The sequence below is a fragment of the Corvus brachyrhynchos genome, unplaced genomic scaffold (assembly GCF_000691975.1).
Source record: "Corvus brachyrhynchos isolate BGI_N302 unplaced genomic scaffold, ASM69197v1 scaffold12, whole genome shotgun sequence".
Classification (NCBI taxonomy): domain Eukaryota; kingdom Metazoa; phylum Chordata; class Aves; order Passeriformes; family Corvidae; genus Corvus; species Corvus brachyrhynchos.
Window position 1 is genome coordinate 2,587,692 of NW_008237885.1, and position 24,065 is coordinate 2,611,756.

The following is a 24,065-nucleotide window of genomic DNA, read 5'->3' on the forward strand; positions in this document are numbered from 1 at the left end:
ATATTGAACAACAACAAAAAATCCAAACAGAAGAGCAATTGCTCTGGAATACTTCCATCAAAAATACGAAAACCAAAATCGAAGAAACAAAAACAAGAAGAAAACCTCTTTCCCTTCAAAAATTAATTTACAATTATGTGCTGTATTGGCACCATGAGAATACAGAGAAAGATGTGGCCCACCCAAGCTTTATACTGAATTATTCTTTAGGGCAGCAAAAGTGGTAACTACTGCCTCATGCATTGAAATGAATTCCAATCAGTCCTGTGGAATAAAGCCTTAAGGTTACAGATGTAAATTGTTTGCAATAAACTAGTACATCTCTCCCAGCCTTTTTATTGTAGATATTGCTGATTGATTTGCTGTATTAAAGTGCAGCAGAGATTGTTGTGATATGAATTAATATTAACTGGTGAATAACATATATATAGATGTGTCACAACCCATTTAAGCCACTGGAAACCCCTCCCCTTTAGTTAGATCTGGAGATCTCCAAACATGTTATTTTAAATGAGAAAGTGACAAGCCCTGTACAGAATGAACACCCGAATGTATTTAATGTCATTTTAATGGCTTCCGTTTACTTTTTTTCTTCAACAAATGTCAAGTTCATTTGACGATGGTAAGTCTCAGCTATTGTCGAAAGTCCATCTTTTGTGCTCAAAGTTACTAATAAAATGTTAATCAGGCTTATTTCTTGCCCTGCACTATTAGCTATTGCTTCAAAGCAAAGCTTCTAAGATTTAAAGACAGGTTTTGTACAGTCAAGACCTGCCTGTGGCATTAGAAATTACAGTCACTTTTTCTTCTTACTTTTCTCAGATTGCTTATTCCATCAGGAGTAATTTACTCTAATTAGAGTCTGTGTGTTCTGAAACTGTTTCTCGAGGACAAGTTAAACGATATTGTCTCACTAGTTGCTATGCCCTATCAACATCATAAGCAAACTTTAAACCTGAATAAATTAAACCTAGAACACAGCATTTGTCAGACTGCATCAGACAACTGGTCTATCACAGTGCCCTGGCTGCCACTGGCAATGATCAAATGCTTCATGCTCTTGAGCAAGATGAAGTATGCCTGGTGTACCCAAGGCAATATTCTTCGGAGGAGAGTGAAAATTCCTTCCTGGCCTCCGTAGGTGATGGATTATTTCCCTGAAGCTTAAGATTTTATTATGACTTTGCTTTTGCTTCTTTAACGAAAGAAGTAATAGATACCAAGTCAGAAATTCTTATATGTAAAATCAGACACATGCTCTTTATTCAACCTGATTCTTCTTTCCTGATGTGGAAACAAGTGTTGTGAAGTGGCTCATGCATAAATTCACAGCAATCAAAACCACTCATATCAATGAGTGCGGGATCTGAGGACAGTCCGCAGCAAACTGTCATCATGCCTTCTTCTGTAGCCTTCAGCGTGTCCTCGTCAAGTTTACCAAAGGTCCTTGTTCTTTTGGTAGGGTAAGAGGCTCACTTCCCACTCAAGAATATAGATGATTCAATTTTTTCCCTGTCATTTTCCATAGCTCTGACTGCTTTTATTATGTGAGGAGATTTTTTGTTTATTTGATTTTTAGTCTTTTTTTGGGATTTTTGTTTTTTTAATTTTTTTTTTAGGCAGACAACAACTCCTCATTAGACTAAGGCATTCCTGGGTGGTACTGTTTATTTTATACACATCTTTGCAAGACAATTGTTTCAGTCACAGCACCATTTGCCTTAAAATCACAGGATCAAAGTGATAAGATATAATGAAGCAAGAGAGTAACATTCACAATGTCATCGTTATGACTTTATGGCTTCCTGTCTTTTTTTAAATTTATTTTCTTGTTTGAGAAAATCATCTATGGGTTATTTTTTCCTAAACTGTCACAAACAGCACAAGTAATGTCAAGCAGAAAATTCCCACAAGAAAACTTTTCCTTAGAAAAGCCATTCTCTCTATCTTCCTTTCATGGCTTCTCATTTTTCAGATTAAAAAAAACCAAACCCAAACCCCACATAACAAACCCACAAAAGATCAGTTATTTCAGTCATTTTCACCTATGGACATTATACTCGGTTGAATTTCATAGGCATCATGCTGCTCAGGGCCAGGGTGTCTGCATCTGCAGAGCTCTGGATTTTAATTGCCAAATCATGCTAATTAAGTAAAAAACCTTAAAGACTGTTATTAGTAAATATCCAGCTCATTGCCTACTCTCTCGTCCAGATCATTAGCCTATATGTAATGTTGCACTGACCTAACCCACATCATTGTTTTTCTCCAAAACCAAAATTCAAAATTGCCTTGTTCTCCTTCCTTTCACTTAAATATCCTTCTGTCTTAAGAAATAATTTATTATCTTTATTTTTTTAATCTTCCTTTGTACCAACAGTGCTTTACAACAGGTTTTATAGTCTTATTTTAAATGCTAATCAAAAGCAATTATATTTTTGATCCCACCTTTATTTTTTCTTTTAAGTAGAGACTGAAAAACACATGATCCCTTTAACCAAATTAAAAGCAATGTTTTGCTCATAAACTTAGCACAGTATTACACTAAATTTCTAAAATTTCAGTTAGTGTCCAACGATCAAAACAGAAACAATGTCTTTTACTCTTCAGTTTTGCCTCATACCTTGAGCTGCTTAAATACTGACTTTCATGTCAGGGTTTATATTTCTGATCTGCTTTTCAGGTGAAGTTGCTTAAATCCAAACTGGGGAAAAGAACACTTTTAAAAGAAAACTTCTTTTAAAATAAGAGCTGTCACTCCCCTATTTTTGCTCAATTAATGCATGTAAAAGTAGGAGGTTTAAACATTTGGTTAAGAAAAGGAGAAACAGCTTTTAAAGACCTAAATATCTCAATAATAGTTGCAATCATTCCACATAAGAGCGGTGCAATTATGACTGGTCCAAAAAAGAGGGTGGCAGTGGAAAGGCCATCAATGGGGTATTTATAAAGAAGAAAATATTCCAGAATGAAATAGTACTACACTGAAACAGTTGCAATGCTCCATAAAATTGCTGGAATTGAGCAACATATTAAGAATGCCACGTATCTCTTTTCTTATGACAAGAAAATACATCTAACTTTGAAGGATAATGGCATCTTTTATGGCACATCCTTGGTGCACACAGTTGCATCACCTTCAAGAGTGCACAAATTCACTTTTAAAAGTTTCTGCAGGGCCTTGAAAAACAGATTACACATTCAGTGCACCCGTTGTAGCTCTGAGAGGGGCAAACAAATAATTTGTAGTGTTACTGGATGAGGCTAGAACAATCTGAACTTACGCAGGTGCTATAATTTGCATTAAAAATCTCAAAACAGATGTTAGGGCGTTTCTCAGCATATACAGAATGCAAAGCATTACACACATTTAGGCTTTCTCTTACATGAATAACTTTGCTCATACACATTGGAATATGTCATCTGAATTACCATGTTCACAAGCAATTTGTAGGATGTAAGTTTACGGAGAGAATCCCTGCATTGATAAGACATTCAGCCCATAAGTTTTTCCTAAACTCCACTTTTGGGGACTCACATTTCAAGAAAGAAACCCCAAAACAGACACACTATGCATTTTAAATAAAAATAAACATATTGTGGGTGATAGATATATTTCTGAGCATGTCAAGTTTGCAAGCATGGAGCTCAGGCAGTAAATTTTCCCTAATGCCAAATATTTTCTTATGTTTGAATGAATGTGACAAGAAAAAAAAAATGCCATGCAGAAAACACTCAGTCTAGCAGTTATCCTTGAAAATCACAAGGACCTTCAGGCAAGATGCAGGAGACCGTCTTAAAAGCATTGTCTGTCCTTGGTGACCCCAGGACCGTGTTACTACGTCTTTCCCTTGGTTAGAAAGCATAGTGATTCCACACACTCTGCAGTATAACACACTCTTTAATAAGGAATGAACTTAGTAGTGGTGTGAATAACAAAACACAGCAACAAAGACAAAATTCACAAATCCAGTTTTGCAAAGTTTTAGGACACCTAAAGTTTTGAAAATACTTAGTTTTTAAAAAACCCTGTCAGTGAAGCATTTAGCATGTTTGAGTATAATTTAGCTCTCTTGTTATCTCTGGTTATTAGCTTGATGGAAAGCTGATGTATGTTAGCATTTAACAGTTTGGTAGTTCATGCTGTAGCACTGAACCACAGAGGACATTAATTCACATGGTGACTTTTGGAGCCAGACTATAAAACCTCATAAATATTATATATTCCATTATTTGCTTCTTATAAAGGGGATTACCATATGAAAACCCAAATATTGGCTGCATGTAGGAAAAAGGAATCAGAGTATGCAAAAGACAAAAGTTTGTAAATTTGGGAGGCTAAAGAAGGAAGAACACAAAAAGGTGATATTTCATGATTTGCTGAAGGTGATTCATACCCAGGCAGAAAGAAAGAGCCCTGACTCGGTGGACGATTCCCATTGTATCTTTTGTACAGGCATAAGCTGATGTGACTGCATGACCACAGAGCTAATCCTCCTGAAAAGCAGCCCTGAGGGAAAGCTGGGTTTCCAAGTGGGACTGCTCCCCACCTTGGCATGCAGCAAAGTGTCAGCAGTGCTAACATGGGGCCGCAGGCTCTGAGCTGGCACTGATGAGTTCAGCCAGCCCTGAAGTGCACGGTGAGCACTGGCTCTCACTAAGGAGGCACACCCCTGCTTGCTGGGAGAGGCTGTACTCATGTAGGTGAAGGAAAGCAATGCATGCATGCAGTTCTTTCTGTAGCTTTGTTATTGATTTAGGCAGTACTTGCCTCTAACAACTGCCTGGATGTTTAATGCTTGCAGCTGCAAACGGAATAACCCTCTTTCCACACAAAATTCACACCCTCCAGAAGACATACTGTCATTAAACTAGGAAGATTCTGTAAAAGTTGAATAAATCAATCTGCAAGTTACCTTCCTGTTTGAGTGGACCATCTCTCTAAATGTTATCCAATCACCTAGCTATTAATTCAGGGGTGAACTGAGCCTTAGGACTTCAGTCTCAAATAATATACTTCAGAATAACTACAGCCAAGGTGTGTATGTGCGTGTGTGTGCATATCAGTGCATTAATGTCTGTCTCTGTATATCTTTCAATTAAAAAATAGCTCATGTTCCACTCTTTGATGATTAATCTCAAATCTAAGAAATAAGCAACAGAACATGAGTTATTTTAAAGTAGAATAGATCAGTCTCATCCTTCATTTGGCCCAAATTCCATTAGTGACTCCTAGAACCACTACTTTAAGGACATTTTTTTTTTATATGTTCATTTAAGTATATTTCTTTTTCTTACCATTTCAGGCATCACTGAGGGTATTTGATTGTCCTTTCCTGAGCTGTTCAGAGAGCATCATTATCCTCTCCTATGATAATTCCCTGCTTAGCTGACTGTATCACCTTCAAAACTTTATTTGAGAACTTACCTAATTAGCCTTTGAACCACTAATTAGATATTATCTGCAGATCTCTTTGCTTTTTCTTGCACAGAAGGTTTTGTTCCTTTCATTATGGGAACACAGAAATTGCCATCCTGGGACAAAACAATGGGTCACATAGTCTCATATCCTCTCTCTTACCAGAGCAAAGACAAGACCTCTCAAGCAGGTGTTCAGCACCCTGAGCCTGCTCCTGTCATTATCTCTTCTGTAAGGCTTTCACTGAAATAAAAGGCACATAACACTTCCCCTTTGGCTGCAGGTGTGCATTGAACAGATGTCTTCATTGAACTGTCCATGGTGACACTTTATTTTTTTTCCCTGAGAGATTACAGCTAATTCAGAACTTAATCACATGTACAAATAGTGTAGATGTCATTGCCAAACAGCTTATATCTACTGATTTGGGTACTGTGCCCCTTAATGCTGCTAATTACAAGTTGGCTATGCGGGCATGCATCTTCTTGTGAAAGATGCAAATCTAAGTTCTGAACTTTTTCCCAGCCAAGATATCTTTTTTTGATTTCAATGCAAAACTTGCACTTTTTAGGCTTAAAAGAAAGCATAATTATTTTATCATAACAGCCTGATAAATTGTGCTTTATTTTAAAAAAGAACATCTCTCATATTTCTTCAAAGATAGACCATAAGAAAGGACAAATCACCCTCTTTGAAACATTTCAAAAGCTTGATTCCCAGTATTGCCAACCTTATCCATTTAAACTTTTTGAACTAGGCTCCAGAGACTCACAACCCACATAAAAAAACCCCCCAAGACTTTTAACAAGAATTCAACCATAAGACATGCTGAAATAGTGAGTGGATGGCCTTATTTATCCACCTTCAGATATTTAAAAGTCTGAGTTTTCCCTCTGAAAAGATAAAACTAAAGAGTAAGAGTCAAGGACAACTCTTTATTTCAGTAATAAAATGAAGGGAAAGAAGAAAGAGGAGTACCCCTGGAACATTGATCCCCATAATTCAAGATGTGTACAGACTGGAGAAGGTCCAAAGAAGGGCCATGAAGATCATCAAAGCACTGGAGAACTTCCTCTATGAAGGAAGACTGAAGGAGTTAGGCCTTTTCTCCATGGAGAACAGAAATACAAGTCAGGATCTCATAAAAGTCTTCCAGTATTAAAGGACAGACACAAAGAGGGCAGAGGCTCTCTCTTCACAAGGAGCCACCTGGAGAACATATGGGACAATAGGCAGAAGTTGCACCAGGAGAAGTTTCATCTTGACATAAAAAGGAAAATTTTACAGTGAGAAGACTCAGTCAATGGAACAACCTCGACAGAGATATGGTGCAGGCCCCATTGATGAAGGTTTTCAAGATGTGATTGCACAAGGTGCTAATTAACTCCATCTAGGCTCCCTTTCTCACATATTTCTGGACCAAATGATCTACTGGGGGTCCTTTCAGCATGGGCTTTTCTTGATTGATCCCAGAATTCTAGGAAACAGTAATGGAAAAGAGAGAAAAAATACAGAGGAAGAAAGAAAAAAAGGGGGGAAGAGCAACATTTTTTCAAACAACAGCACAATGTGGAGCACTGCAACAGGCTCTACTCAGATAAATAAAGTCCTCCACAGTGCCTCCTCCATGCAAATGGTGAAATGACTGCTACCAGTGCTTGGGCTTAATTTGAACTCTGGATAAAATAAAATTTGAACACCTTCTGGTTGCCAGGGCTGAATAATTCCAGAGACCTTGACGTAGTTTCTGTAGGTCATTATGCTAATTTAAATTCACAATGCTTTCATCTCTGCTTTGAATGTAAAGTACCTTACACACATCTGTGCTGCATTTCCTTTTCTATGCTTTCAATAGGTAGTTTCAGTTATTTCCCTCTCAAGTACCTCACAATTCATTCTCTTCTTGACTACCATTTTGTTCTCAAAAGAATGCTGAGCTACCCTAGTTTAAGATTATAAAGAAGCTGCAGTACTAAATTTACTGACCTAAGTAACTAAAGTGGTACCTTTTGGCTTAAACTGAATTTTTTTCCATTTATGACGTGGGAAATGAAGTTAATACAAAATAAATTACTTTTATCCTAGGATAAAACTTTTCTATGTTTCAGCTGTCATTATCACTCCATGTGCATGTGTGCGTACTCTTGATCCCTAGCATATACAAAACTATATGATTTGATTTGACTAAAGGTCAATTCAGCTCAGCTGATCCACCAAGTGGGCAAAAAGTATCTTAACTGCTGAAACTTCAGCCAAAATACAAAACCTTTTGTATGTGGTCTTCTTCACTTCTCACATGCTCTTCTTATGCAATGTGCTTCTGCATAAAGTCATTCCTACACCAGTAGGAGAACATGAGACAGTGAGGGTTCTGATGATGGTGTTTCAGGTCGGTCATCCTGGGACCCAAATAACCCTGTCTAATCCTCAGTCCCTGTTGCAGTGTTCTGGTACGACAACATGAGAATCACTGTTCTCTCTAGCGTGGAAATCCTTGTGGAGCTTTATTTTCCCTGCCCCACCGGGCTGTGCTCACGGCCTTTAACTATGTCCGAACCATAAGACATGCTTCAAATTTTAAGTATGCGGCTTAAGCTAGCCTGAACACGAAATACAGTTCCATACACTCAATAACAGAAACGTAAGTCCCAAAAAACCTTCAGAGTAAAAGTATGTTGAAAATAGGGTAGAAAACTGGGCAGAGGAACAATCGGGTTTGGTTCTCAGAGCTCCTAAGAAACCACCCTTTCATTAACAGAATCCTGAAAAACAAGTGAAGAAATACCCTCAGGAGCCACGTTTTTTCTTCAGAGAAGAGATGACAAATGTGAAGAAAACAGAATAAGAAAAATGGAGAAAAGCATGTCTGAGCTATTTGAACAGCCAAGAAAGAGAAATGGCATAGAGAAAGTCCAGTGAAAGAGGAATCGAAACCAAATGAAGACTAGAAATTACCATTGCAGAAGTGAAGATTTGAAATAGCTTTCAATAAAACTTTATCTTTTATCTTCACTTTCCCTTGCTTTCTTTTACTTTCACTCTTGCTTTTTTTTTATAACTTTCTTCTCCCTTTTCTTTTTTTACTTATATTTTTTTCTCCAAATTCCTTTCGTACACCATTGCATTTCATAACACCATGTGTTGATTTCAGATACATATTCCTTCACTACACTACTTACTGGTTCCCACACTGTGTTCCCAGTGAACAGTGAGATATTTCTCTATGAAGCCTAATGAGAAAACAAAAATGCAAAATGACATAATATTATGCTACTTGCAACCTCTTATGCCACTGAATAAGGACAGGCTAGGCATACAAATTATTTTTTAGAGGGCCCTTAAAAAAATGCTTATCTACTTTTTTCTTCCAACTGTTGGTTTTTATCCATTTAGAGTAATTCCCCAGAGTACATACAGCAGTCATACATACCCAGCAAATAAACCAGCTTTGAAAACAGTCCCAGATACAATTTCCTATAAGTATTATTTGCATTGTCAAACCTTTCCCTATGAATTGTTTTCGAATACTCCACTTCCATGGACTAACAATGTCTTCCATCAGTTTTGGCTATACAAATAAAAGATGCCTACTTTCCCCACAACCAAAAACATAACTCTGTCATCATGATCGCCTCACTTTGTGGAATTCTGTCAATAAGTAGATACATGTTTTCCATTACATTATTCTTTCAAGTACTGCAGTTGAACTAATGCCTTTAAAAGTTTTCATAAGCATTTGTTTCAATTCCTGAAAGAAAGCAAGCTATACTTTAATGCCTCTCTTCTCAAATGGTCTCCATAGTAACATATATTACCTTAATTCTCATTATGAATAATTTTATTTACAATTTACAAAACTGCAGTCCTTAGAGGAGGTTTTTCGTTAAAATATACAGGTTAACAAAAATAGAATATATTTGGTCAACCGAACATCAGTGTTTTTTGAAGCTCTGTTATGCAAACAAGATTAACCTTTTATTTTTCAGTTTTGAAGAATATATTTTTCTGTAAGCACTCTAGCTTTAATTTTTACTTATGTGCGCAAAGTTTTGAGCAGAATTGTTTCAAAACCTACCATAATTTTTGAAGGAATGCTAAAGATTTTAAGATGGCTGCCACCTGTGTCATATGAAATACCTAACCATTTGGATGTTCCATTTTTTAAAACAACTAATAACACTAGAACACTATATGTACACGTGTGTGGTCCCAGCAACTAAAATTCCTCATGCTTTCTGATATTAGAATATAGGAAAACAATTTTGCTTAGGATAATCTGAATAGATTCAATTACAATTTACTTCAGAAGACTACATACTTTCCTACAGTTTTATGGTAGTCTTGCAAGAAAAAGTTCCCACAATTGAAAGAATAATTTCTTGGTTTACTTCTGTGACATGAAACCATTGTGACTTTTCCCCTACTTAAAGGAAGAAAGAAGATGATGTGCACATGTCCTACAACTGCCTCACAGCAAGGTGGAAGGGAAAATTGCTGGAAACATGATAAAATGCAAAGACACATCTTGTGGGTCAGTCATGAGGCTAAATAATTTCATTTTAACACTTTAACAGAGGTAACTCAGATTTATGACATCCTTTGAAAAGGATATCGAAAAAACTCATTACAAAACCAGACGATAATGCAAGTCTCCTTGTATTCCTAAAACTTGGTTCCTAATTCGAGCAATATAACCCTCCCCCCCCAAAAAAAAAAACCAAACAAAGACATCTGCAACAGACTACAAAATGTGCTTTAATTATGTCCGGGTCACATTAATGTTGAGTTGTTTTAAGGCCATATTTCAACTGACTGAAAACTTGAGAATCAATTAAAGGAATGAACACGTAGAAATGCCATGATGTTTAACATGCATCTATTCCACCACCATATGGAAAAACACCTTTCATGGAGTTTTGAGGGGCTGTACCCTCCTATCAACTATCTTTTGGTCTGCCTTGCCTTTCCCAGTACCAGTATTGCTCAAAGCTGGTATTCAGTGAACATGAAAGGAAATTCGTTTGTCTGCAGGAACCCAGGAAATGGTTGCCTTTTTTCGTATGTTACTTACTGGAAACAGAAGCTCCTTCCCTAACTCACCCCCATCTGCCCCTATTGTTCTTAAGTTATTTATAAATAAGGTGAGAAGTACTTCATCAAAGCACTTAATATTAGAGCTTACTTGCATGCAGAATACACAGTACTGAATGAGGTGCAGAAAACATTACTCAGTACAAAAAATATGCTATGGCAATTATGGTGTCATCCTCAGAATCTGACAAATTGCCTGGTGTATGAAATGTTTAGACACTGGTGGCTTACTTGGGATTCAAGTGAGTGGCAATAAAATCACAGGGTCTCCAAGACAAGGTTTGAATTTTGATTTGATTGCAGAAATTTCTGGCAGGAAACTTTTCAAGCTGCAGTTGATTTCCTTAGCTAAAATTTGGCTTGTAAACAAAGAGAAGATTTTGCCATTTATTCCATTCCATATTTTTGGATTTCTGTGCCATCTCCCTGATGATAACTTCTCTTTTTTCTTCACTCACAAACTGCTCATTTCTGCAGTGGCACCTGGGATGGATGGCAGACTAACAAGAGAAACACAAATGCTAGAAGGAAAAAAAGCCACAAAGCCTGTTGCAAAGTAATGGTGCACAGCATTTCTTGTGTCTGGACATCTTTAAAGAGAACTCACACCCTCAACTGTAATTTTCACTCCAAGATGATTCATTTTTCTTTGAAACTATGAAACAGGCCAATCCATTGCTGTGGTTGTATATGGTGAACTTATTTCCTATTATAACTGTAATAAAATAGACAGAATTTGAAGCTGAACAGTGTGAAGAGTGCTCAGAGTCCATGCATGCCCCTCACATCAGTACTCAAGCACACCTAGGATGCTTACTTTTTCTACAATGTCCCTTAGTGATCCTGGAGCCATCTTTAGATGGGATTTATGGGATGCAAGGTAACTTCAGAACTTTCTTTCCCAAATCCTGTTCAAGAGCTTCTCAAACATCTTCCATTTTGAATCAAAGTAATAAACTATTTAGCACAGTATTAAACCAGTGAACTTAAGGACCTTGTTTAATTCTGCTAATGGGAATAACAGTATGCACAAAGTACTCCCTGGAATGAGCCTTCTTGGAGTTGGACTTCATTGCAGAACCAAAATACTCTGTCACTAGTGAAAGATGACTTTCATTGTTGTTTTTTTGGTTTTTTTAATGAAATGTGAAGAGGAATCTTGTCTTAGTTTTAGGAGAGTAAACTGATATTCTGCCTAGGGATAAATATTCTTTCTCTTTTTGTTTATGGCATCTGAATGGAACTAAGAATCTGGTATTCAGGCAATCCACCATCCTCCTTTTTTTTTTAAGTAGTTTTCCTCAAATTTCATGGTTTTAGTCACCTACTCCACATGAAGAGATAATAGGTTTTCATAGGGCAGAGGAACGATTAGCTTTTAGTTGAGTGGTAAAAGGACAAGAATCATCCTTTTGCATTTTTTAAATAGTAACTGCAAATTTAATTTGGGATGTGGTAGTTTTGATCTTTCTTCCTTTCTTAGAAAATATATTAGGCAAAACAAAATGTTTGCATAGGCATCTAGAAATGTTCTTCACTCCCAAGAAATGTACACAAAAAATGCTAACAGTTAAAAAAAAAAAAAACCAAAAAACTATGGAGAATGCATCTCAGTCTGATCTATATGCAGCAATCCACTCTAGTCTCAATCCAGAAAACAATTAATTGTTGCATTATCTTATTGAAATCACTAAGACAGTGTTGGCTCTTACTGTTAGACTTCTATTAACATTTTATTGGCTCAGGGCCATTAAGAGTTTCTTTAATATGAACGTTTATGCCACCCAGTCACAAAAACCTGCCAGCATCATTGCAAGTACCACAATACCCACTGAGCAGTGACTGCCTTTGGTTCACTTAAACCGAAGAACATTCACAAAAATACTCACTAAAAGTAACAGAATTGCAAAACCCCCATCTGTTGCCAAACAAAAAATTGAGACAGGAAATTTACAAATGACAGCACTTTTGCACTGTCAACCAAAAAAACAAGCTCTGCCAGCCTGAGATGTGCAAGGAAGTCATCTTTTCAGTTGGACACTGAGGTGTCAAAATGATGGTCAGAAATTTTCTGCTAAATTCCAAGGAGAGAAGGATTTTCAAGCATGAGAGAAAAGCCTGAGTGTCACAGGTAATCAGGTTTCTCATGAACAGACAAAACATAGGCTTTACCTTGCAGTTTTATCACACTTTCCTGTGCCTTTGGGATTATGTAATGTTAGCACAGTTTTATAAAAGACCCAGTGGGATGTTTGGCTCTTTTCATTTCACTGGGGAACCACAGTGCTGGAAGAGAGAATGTGATTAGTGGAAATTCATATCTTTATTCCTGTTGAGTGACCTGGGCTTTTTGCCTTAATGTGATTTTGAATTAATATCTTTCAGGGAGTGCAGACAGGAAAGAAAGTCTTTTTCTGGATTAAAAGAATAGATATTAAAGATGAAATGAGGAAGAGCTGAATGACGATGTAGACTGGGAATATGCTAACAATCATGCTGTCCTTTTCTTCTTTTAGGAAGGTTACAAACAGGACAACATGAAAAATACTGGATGTGTTGAAGTAGAGCAATGAATAATGTTGTGACTTATCCTTCACAAGGTTAGTTCTCTCATGATATTTGAGAGCAAGGCATGTTTGGGGACATCCATAAAATGATTTAATGGTCTCAGTTCAATGAATCAGCTTCTTTTGTTTCACAAAAAAATACAGGTGCAGATTGCTGCAGACTTGAAGTTGTTGTGAAGTTGAATGACCAGCAGGTTATGGGTCATTAAGCTGCACTTTAGACATTGTGTTTTCCAAGTGTAGAAAAGAAACATCAAACCATGACTAGATACATGTGTTAGCAAATGTGGTGACACTGACTCTACAGAAACTTTTGTGGATAAGCAAATGGCTTCATCTTATACTGCTGTCAGTCTAACACTCTGTCAGAAGTGGTACATTTCACTCAGGGAATGTTAGCAGAAAGCTGACTCAATCTGTAACCTTAAATGATGCAATTCAGTTCCAGTGAGGGAGAAAAGAATGCTCCTGAGTAACAACACAAGGGATTTTGAGAAACAAACGCCACGCTGCAGCCCTACCTGAGTGCTGCCCTCCAGACCTGATGCCAGTAGGTACTAATGGGAATTTCTAAAGCACCAGTCCAGTGCACTATCCATCAGCACAGCAAAACACATCTTCTTCACTGCAGCTGACAGAAAGCGAAAAAAAGTGTGCTTTCCAACCCACATCCTTCCAGATTTCCTAAATTATAGCAATTTCAGACACCCTGTAGATATTTTCTGGAACACAAGTCCCACCAGGTTTGTACAAGTTCTTTCACGGACTGCTAAGCACATGTTTTTCTGGCACCTATTCCAGGTGACATTGCCAAATGGGAGCCCTGTTATTTCATGTACCGCCTGCAACTATCTCACAAGGTACATGGTAACCCATGCACTGCACTTTGCTTCCCAAAGGGTGTTATTCACAGTTATAAAGTTTCTTCCTGAGAGATTATATTTCAACCAGAGTATCAATTCCTATAACTGTTGAGTTATTTAAAACTATAATCCTCCATGGCTGACAAACATACAGGTGTTAATCTTAATAAAGATTGATCACATGGTTAATTATCAGTTGCAACTTTACTATGTCATGTATTACAGTAACAGCAATACCAGCCATTTTATTTTGTGATTCTCTCCTGAAATTACTAATACCATAAGTTAATGATTTGATAAAGTTCAGATTGCTGATATAATCAGAACACAGCTGGTCTCGTAATGATTGCTATAGAGATGTCTGTAAGTAGACTATCTAATTAAGTATTAGCATATCTATTGCAATATCCATCATTATGCTCTAATGCTGTCCTTCCCAAATACCCATTTTGGGACTCCTTGTTAATATAATTTGCTCTGGACCTCACCTGCAAAATGAAATATATTGACACTTACCTAGCAGGAATCCCAGTGGAGAATTTGCAGGTTCTCCTGGTACCACCACATGGGGAAAAACTGGCAGTAGGCTAACTGGACAGCAGGGGCTCCACTGCAGGTGCTCCCACTGATGCCTCGATAGCCAGGAGCCTTCAGCAATCATTCAGCAATTGTGGGTCAGTTCCTCCAAAATCAGGCTCATTTTTATTGAACAGCTTTTTATGTTTTACATTTGGATAAAACGCTGATGACTTTGGGTTCTTCCTCTTTGAGTTTTAGAATCTCTGGGTCTTAGAGCAGCCACAATTTGTGGTTTGGGGTTATTTCCTCCTCACCTCCCCCCATTAACTACAAAGGTTAAAAACATATTCTCAGGTGAAAGCTAGTATTCTGACACATAGGTCAACAAACAGTGGATTTTTAGAAAACACACCAAGGTCATAAAAGGGCACACAGAGGAGTAAAATATAATTCAGATCACTACAGGAACAAAAATATCAACAAATATTTTTTCAAATACATTAATGGCAAAAGGCAATGTAGAAATAACATCAGGCCAATACAGGATGAGGTGTCCTTGCAAATAGGGACAGAGGCAAGGCAGAGGTGTTTAGAGTGTTCTACGCCTCCATGTTCACACTGATGACAGAGGCAAGTCTCAGTGCTCTGAGCTGGATGACCATGACTGCAAGAAAGATAAACTCTCAGCTGTTCCTGAACTTATGTGGTATTTACTGCTCCAGCTGGATCCCTAAAAATCTATGGGGTCTGATGGGATTCATTGGAGAATCCTCAAAGAGCTGGCTGATATTGCAAAGTCTTTCTTGATGATTTTTGAGCAGTCTTGGGAATCCAGAGAGGTCCCAGCTGACTGGAAGCTGGTGAACGTTGTCCCAGTTTTCAAGAAGGGTAAGAAGGAGGACCCTGGAAACTACAAGTGAGATGTGAGTCCCACTTCAGTGCCCAGGAAAATCATAGAAAAAATTATTCTGGGAGGTATTGAAAAACACCTGGAAGACAATGAAGTCTTTGGTCACAGCCGGAGCGGCTTCTTCTTTGTTGAACGTGACTTCCTTCTAAGACAGGATAATCCACTTAACTGATCAAGGGAAGCAGTAAACAATCTTCCTGGACTTCAGCAAAGCTTTTGATACTGTCTCTCACAGGATTCTTCTGGACAAAATGTCCAGCACACAGCTAGATAAACACACCATGAGATCAGTGGACAGCTGGCTCACAGGCACAAAGGGTTACCATGAATGGGGTGACATCGGACTGGTGACCTGTCACTAGTCTGTCACTAGTGGGGTTCCTCAGGGCTCCATCTTAGGCCCCATGCTCTTCAACATATTGAGTAATGACCTGGGTGCAGGACTGGAAGGGATACTAAGCAAGTTTTCTGATGACACTAAACTAGGAGGAGCTGTTAAATCCCTCCCGCCCCCAGGAGCAGGCACTCAGCCACGGCTGTTGATGGAAGAGCTCAGGGCAGTGTGAGCCGTGACCATGGCAGGGTTCCTGGACAATTTCCGCTGGCTGGAGTGTGAGTGCATTGACTGGAGCGAGCGCTGCAACGCCATCACCTCCATCATGGCCGGGGTGCTGTTTCACAGGCTGGTGGATCATGATTGACGTTGCTGTGGTTTATCCCAAGCTGGAGCAGCTGAACCATGCCTTCCACACCTGTGGGATCTTCTCCATGCTGGCCTTCTTCATGACAAATGCTGTATCAAATGCACAGGTGAGAGGAGACAGCTACAGTGATGGATGCTTAGGAAGAACAGGGGTTTGGATCTGGCTCTTCATCGGCTTCATGTTGATGTTTGGATCACTCATTGGTTCCATGTGGATCCTCTCTAGAGCATACGTTACACAGAACACTAACGTGTACCCTGATTTAGCAGTGTTTTTCCAGAATGCATTAATATTTTTCAGCACTCTGATCTACAAGTTTGGGAGAACAGAAGAGCTGTGGGGCTGAGCTCACTCCTGGTCTGGTCCATAGTTGCCATGTGGTTCTTGTATGTAGATAAATTCACAGTCCTTTGTTCTTGGTTTGCTTCCCAAACTGTTGGAACTGAGACAATTCCAGGCTCTGTCCAAAGCTCCTCTTTTCCCAGGACACACTTGTGAATATGTACATAGGACTGCGTATATTTCAAAGGAAATGGCAGGCTGCCAGGCTTTCCTTCTGGAATCTCCAGGCTTTCTCCTTCAAATCCATGGCTTTCCATCAGTTTCATCTTCCAAACCTTCACCTGTGTCCGAGGCTTCAGTGAACAATTAGTGAGCAAACAGGACAGAGGCCGCCCCTGGACCAGGGGCCGAATGCAGCACCTGCCCTTGTTAGACTTCATGTGGTTGGCAATTGCCCAGTTCTCTGATTTGTCGAGGTCTTTCTGCAGGGATATCAGGAAGAGGTTTTTCATCTAGAGGGTGGCTGAGCACTGTAACAAGGAAATATTCAGAGCATCAAGTCTGTCTGATTTCAAGATGCATTTGGACAATACTCTAAGGCACATGGTGTGATTCCTGGGGTGTCCTGCCCAGGGCCAGGAGCTGGACTCAATGATCCTGATGGATCCCTTCCAAAGCAGCATATTCTGTGATTCTATGAAATAATGATGGGACAAACTAAGGCAGAAAGGACCTGTATACAGGAATGGCATGGCACTCTGCCCTGAGATTTTCTGAAGACAAAGCACATGACAGCCTCAAACATACTACCTCACATGAAAAGAGTTTTCAAGTGGAAAGAAGTTTAAGTTTTATAGTGATTTAATAAAGAAATATCTTGGAAATTTGGTTCTTGACTAAATAAAAAATGGCACACCAGTCTCTAGGACAAGAGCCACCATGCGCATCTCAAAATATTTAAGCTTTAGAAGACTGAAGTCCTTAGAGGAGTGTTACACCCTAATTGAAACAGGAAGATTGGTTATTCAAGCTGTAAGTAAGCATAGCCCATCCATAACCAATGGCACAGGGTCTGGATGAAACCCCTAGTTTCCATGAAAAGTGTAATTGGATAGTGTCACTATTGGAGACATTTAGGCACCATGTGATATATGAATCATAGGTTCTACCATACAAAAGTGATACAAACACTGAAGACTTGAATTTCCCCTTTCCAACAGTAACCTTTGCTGGATTAGAGAAAGCATTTGCATTTTTTTCTCTTAATTCTTCTTCCTTTTCTATAGTTTTCTTGCCTAACTGCTTTACCAGGTTGGTTGTCACCAAGGATTTAAAAAACATACTCAGAGGCTTACAGGCAGAATCTGTCGACAACTGTCATTGTATGAGCAACCTATATGCAGAGAATAAGAGATCTATGAAGGTGTTTAGTGCCTTGGAAATGCAGAGTAAGCAAGGCCAGAAATAACGAGGTACTCTCTGAAGCTAAAGATAGGAGAGCATCATGGCTACGTTCCGAACAAGGAAGACGCTAAACAGGGGAGAATACAACAGATGCAAGGCTATTTTGCTTTGTTTTATTTTAAACAGAGACTTTGTCTTTGCAGAGTTTCTTAAAATTTGGTGAGAGAGCATAGTAAGATTTGATACGAAAAGACATTCCCTGCCTAATTCACATTCTCTGCCTTCTGATTTATCACCCAAATGGCCTGGTTTATCTGCATTTTTCTTGCATGTTAAATAATGAATATAGTAAGTGTTTAGCAATACAAACTAGCATTAAAACCCTGGAGATTGGTGAATAATGCATTAGGAAATGTAATTTCATTAGTACTATGTTTCCTTTTTATTACATAACATGCTCAATAACTGGATGAAGAATAGAAGAGTGTGTGACTTACTTTCTTACTAATACAGTGAGCAGAATTAGGGGAAAAGCTACAGAAAAATAACTTACTCTTTCTGCAATTAAAATGACTGTTCTTCTTGCATCACAAGAATCTCTTACAGTGAGAGTGCTTAGCCAACTCAAAGCTAACTCCCCAGCTAGCAACTCAAAGTGTCAAATTAAGCAAAAGAGAATCTTTGTAGATCATCTGTAAGAAATCATTGAGAAAACTACACTGGGACAATTTAAAAAGGATTCTCTATTTACAGGAACAGCACTAAGTTCAAAAAACATTACACTTACGCAAAAAGCTATAAAAATGAATTCAGAAAGATGAAGCAATAATGGATTGCATGGATGATCTGAGGAAGAAATTTTTTTGTCAGAAGTTCCACAATTGGACAGGTGCATTAGGCAATATTTTCTTTGGAAGCATAAGGTATAAACCACCTAGAATGAAGGAGAAGAGCAATTTAAAAGCTTCATTTGTCCATATAGGCAAGAAGTCAGTTCTGAGTCACACTCCAAATACATAATCTTGGAAAAATTTCACATGCCAAAATGCATAATATCTGTCATCAAGCACTCACAGAAAAGAATTTTATCATAATTCCATGTATTTTTAACTTCATCTGTCTCAAACTTTGGTTTAGCATCTATCATTGTAGCATCTGAGATATTTGGGTCCAATGCACCCAGCACCCAACCATCTTATCCTGCTGACAGAATGCCTTCCAACTGAAAAAAAGAGTTCATATTTATGATACATCTTAGAAGGATGAAAAAGAAAATCTGGGTCTAAAAGATTTATTGCACTGGATTTCTTTTAGTATTTTATACAGACGGGAGACTTTTAAAGAATTCTCCTTTGCAGAATTTTCACTCAAATTGATTTTACAAAGAGCCACAAATTTAATTTTAAAGGTCCTCTAGCTTCTTCCATTGCATATAATCTGTTTTGGTGAGTTTTTTGTTTTGTTTTTTTTGGGGGGGGGGGGGGGGGGTGTTTGTTTGGGTTTTTTTTTTCCTGCTTTTGGGTTTCTTTCCATTCTACAAGGAAAGCTTGGCTTGAGAAGACATTAGGTAAAAAAATGTGTAGGTACAAAAATGAAATGTGTAGGTATTAGCAGAAAAACCATCTTTTCCAACCATAGTCAGGTGACATCTGAGTTCTCTTAAAAGTTAACATAGAGTTATGGTGGCCGATATACTGCAAATCCTTTCATATTAGGAACTGAATCTGTGTGTAAAGGAACTACAAAACTAAGATTCAACTTTGGGTTTCAGACATTCAGCTTAAAATGTCTTACCACCTATGTGTCTGCACGTGAAATCTGTCCAAGCTCCCATAACAGCCAGAGAAGGATCTAGTCAACAGAGCTGCTGGAGGCTGCAGACATACTGAGATCAAACTAAAAGACACTGACACCTGCCCAGCTGAATGGCTGCCGTAGTCCTTTGACCGCAGAGTAGAATGGGACAGTTTGCTTGCATGCTCTGTGCCTCCAGGACAGACACTTCATGTCAGGGAGAACTAAATTCCTTTGTCTTTCACTTATGGTGATGTGGCAATCTGGCTGCATTTGATGTGCTCTTTGACATCTCAACAATCCCTGGCAACGCAACACCTTCTCCTGAGTTTTTTACTTAGTGAGAAGGTGGAATGTTCAACAAGAAAGTCTAAATGTTGTATTTTCCACTTACGCCCATTAGAATGTTCATTGTAAGTCCGTACTGGACATTTACATGACTTACATCTGTACCTGTGTATTTGTATCAGGACCAGACTGTCTCCCTGTACTAACATTCTAATATAAACTATTCTGTCTTCATCAAACATCAGTTTTTTTCACAAGTCAAGGATGCAAAGGATGAAAACTACTATGCAAATAATGTTTACTGAGAGGGAAACCAGGGCCAGATACTCTACCAATAACTGTCACTGCATACAATATACAGATGTTTCCATCTGCTTTGTTACTTCTAGCTAAATTTGTATTATTTAGGATATTACAAGTCCAGCATGGATATGATTTCTAATAACAAGACACAGGTGTTCCCTTTAATTCCCTCTTTCACTATTTGCTTGACAACACACTTTACTTCAGCTGTTGGCTGTAATTGCTGTGGGCAGCCTAATGCTACAAAGCAAACATAATGCATAAATTGTATTTTGAATCTGCTAAAGCAAACAGCCTTTTAAAGTGTGCCATTTAAATAAAATAAATTTAAAATAAAATTAATTTAAATAAAAATATAATTTAAAGAAGTATTTCACATTTTCTCTCTTTTTTTTATTATGTAACTTGAAACCGGAACACAAAATTCGTATTTTATCTGACTGACAGTAGTTTGACTGCTATATAATGAAACACTGCACTTTTCTAATATTATTATTATTTTGAAGCCAAGCTGAAGAAGCAGTTCAAGACCCTTCCTGACTACCCCTATCTCTGGAGATTTGTCAGTTTTTTAAATACAGAGATAAAATAGAGACATTAACTAAAGCCAAGAGGGCAAATGGTCTCTGAGATCTGAACTACATCTCAAAAAAAAAAGGAAACAAACCATATAGGAAGTAGAAATACTGATTTTTTTTTTCTTTCTGAAGAGATTAACAGAAGCCTTTCTGTTCACAGCAAAGTAATTCATAGCCTGTTCCCATTACTCTCTTCCATGCAGCTCATTTACTCCACAGTCGTTCCTCCCACAATCTTACTGAACAAATTGCTTGCAACAAATTGGCTGACAAACTACAATTGCCCCATTTACAAATAACAGTGTTATATTCCATAATTTGGGGAAGACTTTGCCTAAAGTGAGCCAAAAATTCAATATAAGGGATATAATTAGGGGGAAAATAAATGGTTTCTTCTAATTCTTTGACCTGAGAATTTTAGATACGGCTAGAAATGATAGTAGTCTTCTTTTAAAGAGTCAATAAAAATGAGAAAGAAGAGAAAAACTAGCCAGAGAAGTTGCTGAAAAACTGTCTGGGAAGTTGACAGTAAAACCATCATTCCTGAGAGTATAATAAAGGTTCAGTTGTGGAGGTACAGAGCAGAGCCAAATCTCACACTGTTTAAAGAAAAAATAAACTTCAGTTCATGTCCTTCTCAGAATTGCTTGCCTCCTTTCCTCTACATTTTTGAACCATTACCACACTCAAACCAGATCTCAAACACAGCTGTACGGAGACAGCTCTGCTTCTATAAGGCAGTCCACCCTTGGAGAGCCAAAGCCACAGTTTCTTCCTGGTATAAACCAAAGGTCACCTCTAGCAAATACAAGCATTTCCTGAGGCTTGGCTTTGGTTAATCATGATGGATAAAATTTAAATATGCCCTTTTGTCACACAAAAAGGATCAGAAGATATCATAATCATAGGACAAGGCTCATTTTCAGCTGTAAAAATGGAAGAAATGTGAGCTGCATGGTTAAATGTGCAATGAGTGCTATTTCCTCCTGCGATAGCTCCACATATTTGAAAAAGAATACTTTTCTTTTTCACATTTCCAAGATTTTGTCAGAGGTTTTAGCAGCTGAGAGGAAGCTGAAGGGGGTTTACCCCTCATGCGCTGACAAAGGAAGCCTGAGGTCAATGCTACAAGCCCTCGCGAAGACAGCAATCCCTGCTGAGACACACAAAAGGAAGGGGCAGAGCCCCTCACCCAAGGGAGTTTTCCTTCTGTTGCTGGAATGAAGGCACAAAGGCAAAGAAGAAAGAGAGGGGATTCTCTGTCTGTGTTCCACACAGGTTTATTCCAGTGAAGGACAGGGACAAAGAGCCAAATTTTTGACAGGGACCACGGAGCTTATACTGAGTACAGAGTAGGCGGGAAAAGGGATCTCAGCCAATGGCATAGGGACAGGTAGGTGGGGTTGACAGCAAGGAAACCAATGGGAACAACACATAGGAAGGACTCAGGGACGGATCCAATGGGGTGTCAAGGAACAAAGAACTTTCTAGAACTGATACATATTAAAGAGGGGAAATGAACATACATAACCTCATACATAAAACAGGGAGGGGAGAACATTAACCCATTGAGAGAAAACATGCAAAAGACACAAGGGAATAATGGGTTCTCACCATGACTAAAAGTTTCGTATATAACTTGGGTTGCTGACCACCACAGCTGCTTGGATGAGTTTTCCTCAGGAGACAGAGTGGCTGGAGCCACTTGCACTGCCACAATTTTATTCAAGGGACTACTGCATTTAAGAAGGTAATAATAAATTCTCAGGTATCATAATATCTGACATGAGGTCTGAGATATCCCCTAAATACCTTATATGAAACCATTTCCTGGCAAAACCGGGAATACTGCTATTAACTAGCACTGACTCTATAGAAAGCGCCATTAAAGGGAGATCATCAAGTTAAAATTGAATCAGTTTCAAGAGATGAGTTAAAAGTAGTTCCAAGGACTGCATCTGCTCATTAATTACCCTGGCAATGGGCCTGATTTAGAGGAGAACTTTACAGAAATGTTTTTTTTCAAAGCATGCAAATAAATATAATTTTTCTCAGCTTTTTTATGCTTTCATTTGGAGCCAGGTTTTAAAATAAATCTGGATTGAGGACAGGTAGTAAAAAGAGAAAGACACAAAAATTTTTCCCTTGAGAATGATTTTTCTCTTTGTTTTGAACAAGATCCCTACAACTAAAGGTGACACTGTGTAACTGGGGAAACCCATTATATATGAAATGCTGTCACACGCGCTAAATAAACAGAACAACAGGTGAAATATTCCAATCTCTATTACCTTATACCTATCGTATCTTAATGTATGCCTTTAAACAGTAAAAATACTTTGATCTGCAGGTGAGATTTCAAGTTGATAATGTCCTCTTATAAAAACCATGTTTAAATCTATTAATATATCAAGCAGTCATATCAGTAAGACAGTACTTCCACCTATTTAATTACACTGTTAAACCTTTGATAGTTATACAAACAGTCTTAACACATGTGCATGTTTGTAAATAATGCACACACGTGCACATGGAAAAACATCTGCAGTAAAGTCCATGAGGATTGGTTATTTGGTTGCCAACAGCTACCATTCCTGAATCCCTTATCAAATGCTTCAGGGGTGTCCTGGCTTTGGCAGGTGACCAGAACAACATGAGCCTGCACATTAGTGCACTTGCACTTATACACTTCACCTCATCCCCTCCCCAGGAAACTGTGCTTGGAGCCACCCTCATTATTCCTCAGAAAAACCTCCCGTGAGACTGTGTTTCCCCAAACTTGTGTTTTCAGCTAGAGGTCCTTACTTTATTTTTGTCAGTCACTGACTCCTCTGTGTAATCTTTGATACCCTACTGTGGGTTCTCTTTATTTATGTTATTCCATGAAGTGTGAAGAATTCATTGTTTTCCAGGAGATCATGTTCCTACCCAGCTGTGTTTTTATTTTCATTAAAACTGAGGGAGAGTCTCCAGCTGCAGGGGAAGATGAAAAATAAATCAAGTAATAATATTCCAACAGAAATGTATCTTGGAGGTCCCATTCTACCTATGCGGTGGCCACAGCAGTGTAACTTCAGATCCTGTGGCAGTTTTTACTAGCTACGTCCCAATATCCTCTGCTGGAAATAATTTTCAGGCTTATTTCGTGGGTCCAGTGCTGCTTTTGCTTGATCCCAGTTCTTTTGCATGTAATGTTTCACAGACTTGAAATTAGTACTGTTCTGCAGAAGCTTCTCAAGAGATTTAAAACACTTCTAAGCACTTGCCACATCATGTTTCCTGGCTTTATGTGATTCGGTGTAAACCAGAGCTAAACACAGCAGGCTGGGTTTCCCCAGCTAGT

At 38.3% G+C, this 24,065-nt stretch overlaps 1 protein-coding gene and 1 pseudogene across 1 annotated transcript in view; one reads left to right on the top strand and one right to left on the bottom strand.

Moving 5' to 3' along the window:
• GPC6 (glypican 6) overlaps nt 1–24,065 on the bottom strand; it is a 527,821-nt gene that overhangs the window by 285,864 nt on the left and 217,892 nt on the right. The window lies entirely within an intron of this gene.
• On the top strand, nt 15,854–16,581 carry LOC103614470 (annotated as a pseudogene).